Raw genomic sequence first — 11,827 nt, forward strand, 5'->3', positions numbered from 1 at the left:
CCTTCCCCCCCAGAAAATGATGTAAGTGTATCGAATCGTATCGAATCGTTGGCTGAATATCGTGTATCGTATCATATGATTAGTGTATCGCTACAGCCTTATACATGAGCACACACAACAAAACTTCAGCACTGCCAGCTGAGATGTTGGGTGTAGTTCTTCTTCTAACCAGCAAAAGGCAACACTGAGGTCTCACATTTTGCTGTGGTGTCAACCCTGAGGCCTAAGGCAAACAAAGGACTACCAGGAATGACACACACACACACAAGGTCTACACAATAACTGGGTCACCAGACCACAAATAATATGAACCCTCTGCCGTGCTGGGCCCACAGTCGCAGAGTGCACATGCAAAAAAAAAAAAAAAAACTAAGGTAGCACTTAATCTTTTTAACCCCCCCACACACACACACTATGCTTCATCTTCTACTGCACTCTGTAAAAGCTTGCGTGCCCCCCTGCCCTCCTTTTGTGGGCTCTATGTGTGCATGTGTGTAGAACTGAGCACTCTCTATTGACGCCTGCAAACACTCGACAGATTTATAGAAACAAATTTATTGCCATTGTTAAGGCAATTAATTCTAGCCCATTAGATCTTGAACAGTCCCAGTGTTTACATTGTGTGTGCGTGTGAGAGTGGAAGCTTTATGATGTACATGTGGCATAAAACAACAAATACACAAAAGAAGCATAACAAATACAAGCATCTAGGTGTGTTGAGGTAAACACCAGCTGATTCATTGGTTCATTGTTCCACAAATCCCTGCCTTCCACTCTGTCCTTTAAATAGGGAACCATCTCCTTCTTCTTCTCCCATCCATTTTCTCTCAACCTTCCTCTCTCCACTCATCTCTCCCATTATTTCTCCGTGTGTTTCATCTTGCGGTTTAAAAGCTGCTGGTCCGATCAGGAGATTTCTTACTTGCTTAAACCAACAAATGTGGACATGAGACTGCTTCACTTGGATCCAAAATAAGAGTGTACGTCCAAATATTATGAGTGCACAAACTACTCTTTCATGTAAACAGCACACAGACACTACAGACCACAAACTACAGAGTATGAACCCAAATTATTATCAGCATATGAGAATTATCGAAGGTACACCAGTCCCATACATTACAAACTTCTATTTCACAAATCATCTACCTTTAAGTCGTAAAAAAAAAAGTTTCACAAAATCGCTTCACTTTTTCTGATGTTACTTGAGGTTGTTTTTTTTTTTTACAGCGATTCTATTAAGACTTATCAAGTAAGCTCGATCATTTCTTTGACATTCCTCTTTCAACAATGGCCAGAATTATCAACCGTTTCTTCGTTTGGTACAAAAACAAAACGGCTCTTTTATTTTTTTCATTGTCATGTGCCTCTCCGCACGACGGCTCCGGCCTACGAAGCGCAGCCTCCTCCTTCAAAAGAGACGCTACACCTGCACACAAACGAAGGAAGTCCACATGTTGTTGGCACTGAGCCAAAAATAGGACATGACGTCATGTGAAATTGTGGACAAAGAAGCGCACGCACACGCATGCACATGCAAACACATCCACATATGCCCAGATTTGTACATGAAATATTGAAAAAGAATATTATAGCCAATCATAAAACATTAAAAACCAACAAAAAAAAACCCTCTCTTTAGCCTGGAGTCACATACACACACATAGCTTTCCCTGACTGTATTATTCATCTCTTGTCTCTGCATCAAATCTGCTTCTGTCGCCATGGCAACCTTTCTAGGCCAGGGAGAAGGACCGAGCAGAAAAATAATATATAAAGGAAGAGATGGAGGAGTGAGATGGGAGGGAGGAAAAGACAAAAGAATTGAAGGAGATAAGCATCTTTTTAGGTCCAAGACGAACACGTAGCCAATCATCTGTGCTCAAAATACACTACCCTATACTACCCTGCTGCTAGGCCATTGGGGTGAAGGACCTTGGAGTGTATACGCAGCCCTCAGAGAGTCGGATAAACACTAACAGGGGAGTGTAACCACTTGGCTGGGTCCCAGTTCCACCACATGGACTTCAGGCTCAAATAAAAGAAAGAAAACACAGAGTGTGTGTGAAAGGTAAACGAGCGAGATTTACATCGTTTCCAATCTGTTTACTGGCTCAGTAAAGGGTTTCATTAGACTGTCGTCACTTTACACTCCACATCAAAAAGAATTAAGCTCTATCTGGAGTTTTTCAGGATGCCCTCCCACTTCTTACGTCTTTTTTTAAGGGCCGTCCGGTGCAGTGGAAGTATGTAACGACTGAACTAACGCTGTGTTTGTGGCGGAAGGCTCTGTGATACTCTAGGAAAACTGGGAAATCACATTCCATCAGCCTTTATTGTGTCTTCTCTTCATAAACATGTCAATCAAACCCGCAATGTTTGTGTATCTCAGATGTTTTGGGGTAGTTTTATTGATGTTTAGATTTAAAATGTGCAATATGTGTTGCGGAATATGAGCTACTGTGGTAACAAGCAACCGTCTGTGTTGACATATCATTTGATATGTTATAATCATAACATGATAAGTCTGTGCATTCACAGCTTGCATTTCTGCCTCTTTTATTCCGTCTGTCTTCTGTGTATTTATAAATGTGAGCTCCTATCTCTACTGACAAACAATATACAAGCGCCTAAATGACAAAGAATTTCAAAGACAGCTCTCAGTAATTACAGGCACTTGCCGTATATACAAAAGAGGCCCACAGAAACAGAGTCTGCTAGTTCAGACAGCAGTGCACAGAAAAAGAACCTTGGTCAAACTGCGGCAGATGGAAAGAGAGCACAAACTGGTCGCCCTGAGTTAAGGAGCAGAAGCCCTTGTGCCGATTTACATTGATAGCAGATTTAAACGATCCACAGGGGAAGTAAGAAATGCTGGCTGCCGGGCAACTCCTTAACCTGGGAGAAGGATGAGCTGAATCAAGCCTTAACACATTCAAACACATATCAATCTAAGAACACACAAGCTTTACTCATCTGGCCTCTCACCTGCAGACCAGCGTGGCGATGATGACACACCAAGCGGTGCAGCAGCAGTCGGCGCTCGGCTGCTGGGAGTGTGTATGGGAGTGTGAGGAGTCGTCATTTTTGCGTCTTCTGCAGCAAAGCCAGAAGGAGTAGAAGAGGAGGAAGAGGAGGTCCAGGCCCAGACACACCAAAGCCACAGCCCCGATGAGCAAAACAGACTGGGGAGAAGACGGAATGAAGAAGAAAAAAAAACAGTTGAAACAACCATGATGTCATCATACACTCATTTGATTCAGTCAGTGAACAAATTGATTGCGTTTTAGACTTATCGCAGGGAAGTGGACAATTTAGGATGTGAGTTAACGCTACAGGAAGCGAGTTAGCTGATATGAGCGGAAGCCAGACACACGGACTGACCGCTCGATTGAGCAGTTAAACGGACACAGAAGCTGAGTCCCTCTCTTCAGCTACTTAAGACGGCCAAACAGAGGCTCTTTAATGGGCATTTGATGCATTGTGCACCAGAACACGTGTGCAGCATCAAACATGCACCCCCCCCACAGAGTGAGCGGAAAGGCTGCTGTTGGGGAGCTGTGTGTGCACCAGAGACTCACAACACAGATCACTCAATCTCCAAAAGCTTTGAAGTGCAGAAGAAGAAAGAGGAGGAGGGGACAGACTGAAAAAGGAAGAGTGGGGGTGGGGGGCACAGACTGGAGAGACAAACAAGGAAGTAGATGTGAAAGAAGATGTCTGAGTTCAACACAAAAAAGGGAGAAGTGGATATAGATAAAGATGAGGACTGTTGCATCAATCTTGCTAAACCGCTGAAATTTCTATTTTTTTCCCAATCACACACACACACACACACGCACACACACACACTGAAAAGTAATTCTGCTGCAGGACCTACAGGACTACAGGCATGCTCCTGGAAAACTAAATTCTCCACCTGCAGGACTACTTACAGCAGACACAGGAATCCTGTAACAAATCTGTTCATCGGAAAGCAGCAAATGTTTAACTGGGGGTGACATGGGTCATAGACAACATAGTACATCCCCGGATCTCCTGGCTGCCCAAGAGTTTCGAAATTTGCTCCTTTTGGGTTCAACTTAAACTTTTTCCTCACTTTCAGCCAGTGATTTCCACACTTTTTTTTTTGTTTTGTTTATCAAAACATCAAGACGAATCTTAATCTTAATCATGGCTAAACTCTGCATGATTCTGGGGCAATGGATCTAAATCTCTATCATTTTATAATGTAATTTGATTTCACCTCTCTTTGTGGCTCTTAATCTACAGAATTTAAATTCTGTGGTCGTTTTAATTACACTTGTTGTTTTGCTCGTGAGAAATGCCTGCTGAGGTAAAGCTGAGACGATGTTGATCGACTGCTGTTCTTCAAGAGGTTAAAGATCAAGGATTGAACAGACTAAGGATCATCCGAGGATGGGGGAAATAAGCTCTGCAGATTCCTGTTCTCTGGCATCATCCTATGTGCTTTGGGAAAGCCATATCGTGCACCATTACATATTGTTAGATCTCTTTGGCATTTAAAATCACACTCACAATGTGGGGTCTTTACCCTGAATGGAGTATAATGTGTTGAATTAAAAAGAACGATATTTTCATGGCATCCGTAATCCTTGAAAATACGGGAAAAACCTCCACCCGAACTCTAGATGTTTAGTGTAATACACAACAAATGCATGTAGAGCATGATTACATTTACAGACTGAGGGATTTATTCAACTACTTGGCAGTATCCACGAATCGCATGAGAAGTCTGAATATAAAAACATGGACAACTGAACCTGGGCTCTTCTGACTGCGCACCAACTCTCCGCCTGTCTGCTCCTCGACTACCTCGCCGTCTTCCTGGTGAGTTTGGTGGCCTCTAGATTAACTGTCAGGCTGAGAATCCATCAGAGCAGATTAAAAGTGGCTCAATTAGTTCCTAATAAGCATGGCGAGCTTGGCTCTACTTGTGTGTGTGTGTGCGAGTTCAAATCCACTCTACTGGGGATCTGCTCGCAGGCTGGAGGAGGGGCTGAAACACCCAGGCACAGTGATCTACTTCCAATCTCCCCATATCAGTGTGTGTACGTGCGCATCCGTGAATCCAGTCTGTGTGTCTGTCTGTTGTCTGACATTGTCTGGACTACTGGACAACTTTTCTCCCCGAGGCAGTGGCTGACCTCAAGTTCATTCATCTAATATCGCACCAAACCTAAGATTTAAACAAAGGCTTTTGGTTTTTGTTCTTACACCAAAGAAGAAGAAAAGGCACCTTTTTTTTCTATCCTGTTCAAAACTGCGATGAGATCATTTCTTCCACAATTCAAACTGTAGCAAAATGACAATTACTGACTTAGTCTCCACAGCTGGGAATATCTGTTATTACGGGTCACATGGTTCCTCTGTAATGTTCTGCAGCTGTTTAACTGCGGCTGGAAGCTGACTCTGCGATTCCACCATAACACAAACAGACCAAGGCACATGCATGGGCCCATATACTCCGAAGCCTTCGCAGAGCCTCAGGATAAGGGTTTCTATTTCAGCTCTCCAGGAAGAACACTTTTCTTGGAAAAGCCACAGAGTCAGCATCCCCCCAATAAAGTCAGAGTCATCAGACGGCAGCTGTTCTCTTGAACGAAAAGCTTTTCGGGGAGGAAAACTTTGGACGTTACAGAGAAAAGAATCAAAGCGAGTGAATATGTGCGAGGAAAAGTTTCGAGCAGCGTCAGAGCTCAAGAGCTGAATGCAAATGAACCTTAGCCAAGTCCCGTCAGAAAGAAAAACACCACACAGAAGAATCTCTCTCCATTGTGTGAGCATGAGTGTGTGTGATGTTGTGGGCCACTGACGGACACTGTGCGGGGCCTTGTTTGTGTGTTCGTGTGTGTTTATGCATCTATCAGCTGGATGAGTGGATGCATGAAAGCCTTTGAGACAGATATACTGAGCCCATCTAAAGGCGGGCCTCAGTGAAAGAGTAAAGCAAAGAAAGAGAGCATTCTCTCACAACAGACTACAGCCCTCCCCTTCCCCCCTTTTTCCCTCACTCTCTCACTCCCTTGCACCCCCGGTCCAATTCATCCTTCTTCTTCTTCTTGTTCTTCTCACCCTCTATGTTTCCCCTCCCTCCTGTCTAGCCGGAATGAACAATTTCACCCTGAATAGAACCCCTATATTCACTCACTCACGCTAACACACACACACACACACAACCCCCCGGGGGAGTTCAGTGACCTCACCTCGATAAACACAAAGTGCTAAATATGCACTGACACAGAAAGTGAACACACTGTATGTGACACATATTCATGCAGCATCGTGTGCTCCACCGTTCGCACGAATAACGTCCAAACATGCGATCAAAGCCGAAAACGATCCCCGACATGGAAACCGCCTCATTTGCTGAAATATGTCACTATGTAATTAGTCTAAAAGGGGGTTCTTAAAATTCCAGTGGGCACACACACAGACACACACATGCACAAAGGCCTTTAGTCAAACACTGAATAGTTCACAGGAAGTGGCTATTTGGCAATTTAGAAGCACGGCTCATCGAACCCTCCTCCTCCTCCTCCTCCTCCTCCTCCTCCTCCTCCTCCTCCTCCTCCTCCTCCTCCTCCTCCTCCTCCTCCTCCTCCTCCTCCTCCTCCTCCTCCTCCTCCTCCTCCTCCTCCTCCTCCTCCTCCTCCTCCTCCTCCTCCTCCTCCTCCTCCTCCTCCTCCTCCTCCTCCTCCTCCTCCTCCTCCTCCTCCTCCTCCTCCTCCTCCTCCTCCTCCTCCTCCTCCTCCTCCTCCTCCTCCTCCTCCTCCTCCTCCTCCTCCTCCTCCTCCTCCTCCTCCTCCTCCTCCTCCTCCTCCTCCTCCTCCTCCTCCTCCTCCTCCTCCTCCTCCTCCTCCTCCTCCTCCTCCTCCTCCTCCTCCTCCTCCTCCTCCTCCTCCTCCTCCTCCTCCTCCTCCTCCTCCTCCTCCTCCTCCTCCTCCTCCTCCTCCTCCTCCTCCTCCTCCTCCTCCTCCTCCTCCTCCTCCTCCTCCTCCTCCTCCTCCTCCTCCTCCTCCTCCTCCTCCTCCTCCTCCTCCTCCTCCTCCTCCTCCTCCTCCTCCTCCTCCTCCTCCTCCTCCTCCTCCTCCTCCTCCTCCTCCTCCTCCTCCTCCTCCTCCTCCTCCTCCTCCTCCTCCTCCTCCTCCTCCTCCTCCTCCTCCTCCTCCTCCTCCTCCTCTCTCCCAGCTTCTCCCTCCACTTCTCATCTTCCTCCCTTCTTTCATGGCTGTGGGTGCCTTCCCACGCTCAGCTCTTGAACTTGCACGTCCCCCCCCCCCCCGTGCATGTCAGCAGACTACATTATGGGGGGGACTGCGGCGCATGAAATGGGGGATTCTGAACTGTGCATTTCAGCTTTGTGGGAGCTGCGAGCGCTGAGCTCTCTGCGCAGAGACCTGGAAGTCACCTTGTTAGAGGATTCTAATGAAATGCAGCAAAACTGGGCCAGAGCTCCGTTTGGAGATAGAGCTGCTCTCTCCGAGGCAAACACCGTCAACTCAGCCAGTGGTTAATCAAAGGACGACTCAAAATAGGTTTTTAACTAATTCCAGCAATTCAAATTTTTAGTCGTCACATTCATTTTTAATTCATTAGGATGTCAGAAACGAGGCTGAAATAATAAACCGAAAGCAGATAATGTTTGGCATTTCGCTTTGATAAATGACTTAAAGGGATAGTTCGCCTCTTTTGACATGAAGCTGTATGACATCCCATATTAGCAATATCATTTATGAACATTTTCTTACCCCCTGCTGCGTCCTGTGAGCCGAGTTCCAGCCTCGTTTTGGCGTTGATGAAGGTAGTCCGGCTAGTTGGCTGGGGTTTAAAAAATAAAGCGTTTTGCTTCTCAAAACAATATGCATTCAACAGAGTAATACATTTGCATCACAAAATCGTTCTTCAGGAAAAAGTCAGACCTCACAATCGCTTGGTGCTATTTTCTCTCCCTTCGTATCACTGCGTGCTGCCGCCTGCCGACAGCCGCGCCTGGTACGGTGTTTGCTGCTCGGAAGCAGGGGACTGCTCGGTCTGCACAGCACGCAGTGATACGAAGGGAGAGAAAATAGCACCAAGCGATTGTGAGGTCTGACTTTTTCTGGATGAACGATTTTGTAATGCAAATGTTTTACTCTTTTGAACGCATATTGTTTTGGGAAGGAAAACGCTTTATTTTTTAAACCCCAGCCAACTAGCCGGACTACCTTCATCAACGCCAAAACGAGGCTGGAACTCTGCTCACAGGACGCAGCAGGGGGTAAGAAAATGTTCATAAATTATATAGCTAGTATGGGATGTCATACAGCTTCATGTCAAAAGAGGCGAACCATCCCTTTAACCTGTTCATACTTCATCAGGTAGGCTACTGTATGATCATGAAAGATTTTTGGTATGTTTCCTTTTAACAGCCACCAAAGAAGTAAACACAAAAAAATAAACAGACTTTGGTTTGCGTGTCATGTCCCTTTTTTCCCCTTCTGTGCTATAGAACTACTCAACCAGACATTAACATGGTTGGAAAATTAATGCCAATACAGAAGTGCCAGAACCTGCGATTCCTGAAGCTCCAAAAGCGAGTCAGCCGCTTTGAGCCACTGTACCGTTTTAAGGCGGGCTTCTCTGCTCATTGGATCACTGTGCGCACCATGTGTAAGTATGGATGAGGAATGGTGGCGTCGATGTTGAGCCATTGCCTAAGCACTGAAGAACTGAAGTGGCCGAGCCAGCATGGAGGATGCGCCTCTCCTACCAACATCGCTGGCGTCACACAGCAGATTCTATGATGCCACCCTGTTCTGTGTGTAAGCACACACTGGTTCAGTGTTGATCCATCTCTATCTGGTCTGTGTGAACAACATCAGGGAACAGCTGCTTCGACCAGGACGTCTGTTTTGTGCAGATAATGCACAGCTACTGTGTGAATAGGGATGCAGTTGAGGATTGTGGCTGTTAACTCAATAGGTGCTTGCTGGTCCAGTCCAGAGTCCAGACTAAACATGGAGAAGCAGCATTTAGCTGTTATGCTGCAAACAAGTGGAACAAACTGCCAGTGGAGATTAAACTTTCACCAAATGTAGACATTTTTAAATCCAGGTTAAAAACATTTCTTTTCTCATGTGTCTATGCATGAAATCTGCATTATATCTTTGAATTTATCTGGACTGTTGCTCGTTTTTAAATTCATTTTAATTATTTTAATTGTTTCACTTTATAATCTTTTATGTAGTTTTAATGCTTCTTCCACTCCCTGTTGCAATGCAATGCTTTATGTGAAGAATTTTGAATTGTTTTGTACATGAAATGTGCTATACAAATAAATTTGATTTGATTTGATTTGCTCAGATCCATCCCTTCGATGTAAATTACTGCTCCAAAAAAAACACGATAGTGACAGCTAGATGGCAAATTTGAGGCTCGCAAGCAAGCAGCCGTCAAACCCAAAAGGTCATGGTACAACTTGTCACATTTGGTTAAGGGCCCCCTGGCATCAGTTTTCAATGCAAAGTGTTCCCCTTTGGAATCAGGTCAGGACCAACTCGCCCGACATTAACCAAACTAACAGTTTTTACATTTATTATTTGTCCATCACAACGTTGGAGAGGCAAGAGGTTCACTATCTTGACTCGATTGACATTTCTGGCCTTCCTCCTCACACTTACAGCAGTGATCAATATATTGAGGGATCCCACAACTCTGTGGTTGCAGGACAGCCTGAGTAACTACTTGGCCGGTCTGCTGTGAAATTAGAGTGTGCGCAGATGACAAGAGGTTGGATGATAATGTGATGCTGCATGATGAAGAGGATGATGAATTTTGTGTGGGTGGTCATTGTTCCCCGATGCTTTCCTTACCTTCTGATACTCAGAGTCCTCTGGTCTGAAGTCGCTGCTCACCACTTGAAATTCCAAGTTGAAATGAGGCAACCGGTGGAGCAGATTCACCCACCAAGGCGGAGAGTAGTTCACCACGGCCGCCATCCTGATGCAGCTGCCTGCAGGCGGTCACTTCGCAGTGGAACCTGGTTCTTCACGGGGACGCTGTAAAGAAAAATCACACCCAGCTGTCACAGCTTTGGTGAACCTGAAAAGGCACAGCTCCCTTCTGCTAATACTGTTTACCACCGAAGCCTGGCTCCACCAAAGAGTCATTACGAAGGACTGACATCATCAGAAGAATAATGCCATGACTTATTAGTCAGCAATAGAAAAGGCTGTGAAACGTGCAAATATGCCTTTCTGACACCTTAAAAGCATAATAACACTGCAATATGGCGAATAATCTAATATCAGAAAAAGCCATTTGCTTAAAGATTAAATCAGTATGATTCTAGTTCCGTCGATGGATGCCTTCCATTACATTTATATGTTGGGGGTCACTGTCTGACATATAATCATCTGCACCAGGGTGGTGATAACTGTGGGCAACAGTCTCATGTAATTAACATCCCCAATAACAAAAGACAATTAGGCCATTTAAATTTCCCTTCAGGACACATTGTGGGCAAATATCAGACCTAATGCGCTCATGACATTAGCCCCGTTGCCAGCTACCTCTCATCGCCCAATTTGCGTCCATGGTGCAAAAACACAGGCTTCGTGAGATAAATATGTTGAGGACGGGGGAAATGGGCGTTAAATGAAGCCCCACGCACCGCCATGACTCTGTCTATTGTGCTGAATTTACTGTACCGACACATGTAGGTCAGCTCAGACAAATGAACCCTCACAAATTCAAGCTTGTTTATCGCCAAAGTCGTGGAATTGTTAGCAACCCCGCGGATTAGCTAGTTTTTTTTATCCTGCTTTGACCGTTAAAACTACTGTCGTCAAGGGAACGATGATGAGAAACGGGCAGGAATTCGTCTCAAAGCTTCGGGAACGTGATTACAGCCTACCTTCCGAAGCCCGAGCTGGTGCAGACTCTCGTTCAGCGTAGTTTTGGGAGTCCAGAGCGGCTTGTCTTTCACCTATTGTCTTCCCTGGTCCGGTGGAGGATATGAACGCGACAGCCGAGCGCTGCTGCATTAACGCGGCCGTACCGAGCTAGCTGCGACGGCTGCAGTCCCAACCACATTGAAAAGGACGGAAAACGGCCACCGACCCGGTCTGCTCACATTTCATCGAGACACCCCACCGCCTCGACGACCTTCCCCAAAAACGGCAGATCAGGGGTTAAACTCCTTGACCCGCAACCCAGTATCAGTTTTCTTTTTTTTTTTGTTTTTGTTACAATCCGGCGACGCAGTCCTTATCCTCTCCTAAGGATTTGTGCTCGTTTCCGCGATGACCATCACTTCGGTGCATTTGGCTGCGCAGCTCTTCTGTTGGCTGATATTGTTGGAGCGTGAGGCAAACACGGTCTTTAAAAAGCCGTGGAGGATGGGGCTTTGCGGCATCTCCGGCTGTGAGTGTGTGTGCGCGTGTGCGCGTGTGTGTGTGTGCGTGTGCGCGTGTGTGTGGTAAGGAGAGCAAATGCGCAAAAAGGCCTCCCCCTGACGTTACAAACACGGTAGTACAAGTGTGGTACGAGTTGGGAGCATAATACACCAATCGTTGGGAGGTCTAAAAAAAAATTTTTTGGATGGATTTAAAATGCCATTTTTCTGTAAAAACCTAACCTAAATGTTTTCTCCGTTTAACCTTAAAGACGTTATTTGCACCTCTGAAAAACCGGGAAATGGCAACCTAGAACAAACTATATCTTCCCTGAAACCACACACCAATAAATCAATATCTGCATATATATTAGGCCTGGGCGAGTTAACTCGTTATTATCCCGTTAACTCGTTAATTATTTAACGCCA

General features: G+C 45.7%; 1 long non-coding RNA gene across 1 annotated transcript; it reads right to left on the reverse strand.

Annotated features, from left to right (window-relative positions):
- Nucleotides 1–2,994: 2,994 nt before the first annotated feature.
- On the reverse strand, nucleotides 2,995–11,431 carry LOC142376444 (uncharacterized). The gene is made up of 3 exons (XR_012769467.1): nucleotides 10,919–11,431; nucleotides 9,876–10,061; nucleotides 2,995–3,185 (listed from the first exon to the last, which is right to left on the reverse strand). It is a non-coding gene; the product is annotated as an uncharacterized LOC142376444 (long non-coding RNA).
- Between the last annotated feature and the right edge of the window lie 396 nt (nucleotides 11,432–11,827).

The sequence above is a fragment of the Odontesthes bonariensis genome, unplaced genomic scaffold, assembly GCF_027942865.1.
Source record: "Odontesthes bonariensis isolate fOdoBon6 unplaced genomic scaffold, fOdoBon6.hap1 scaffold_314, whole genome shotgun sequence".
Classification (NCBI taxonomy): domain Eukaryota; kingdom Metazoa; phylum Chordata; class Actinopteri; order Atheriniformes; family Atherinopsidae; genus Odontesthes; species Odontesthes bonariensis.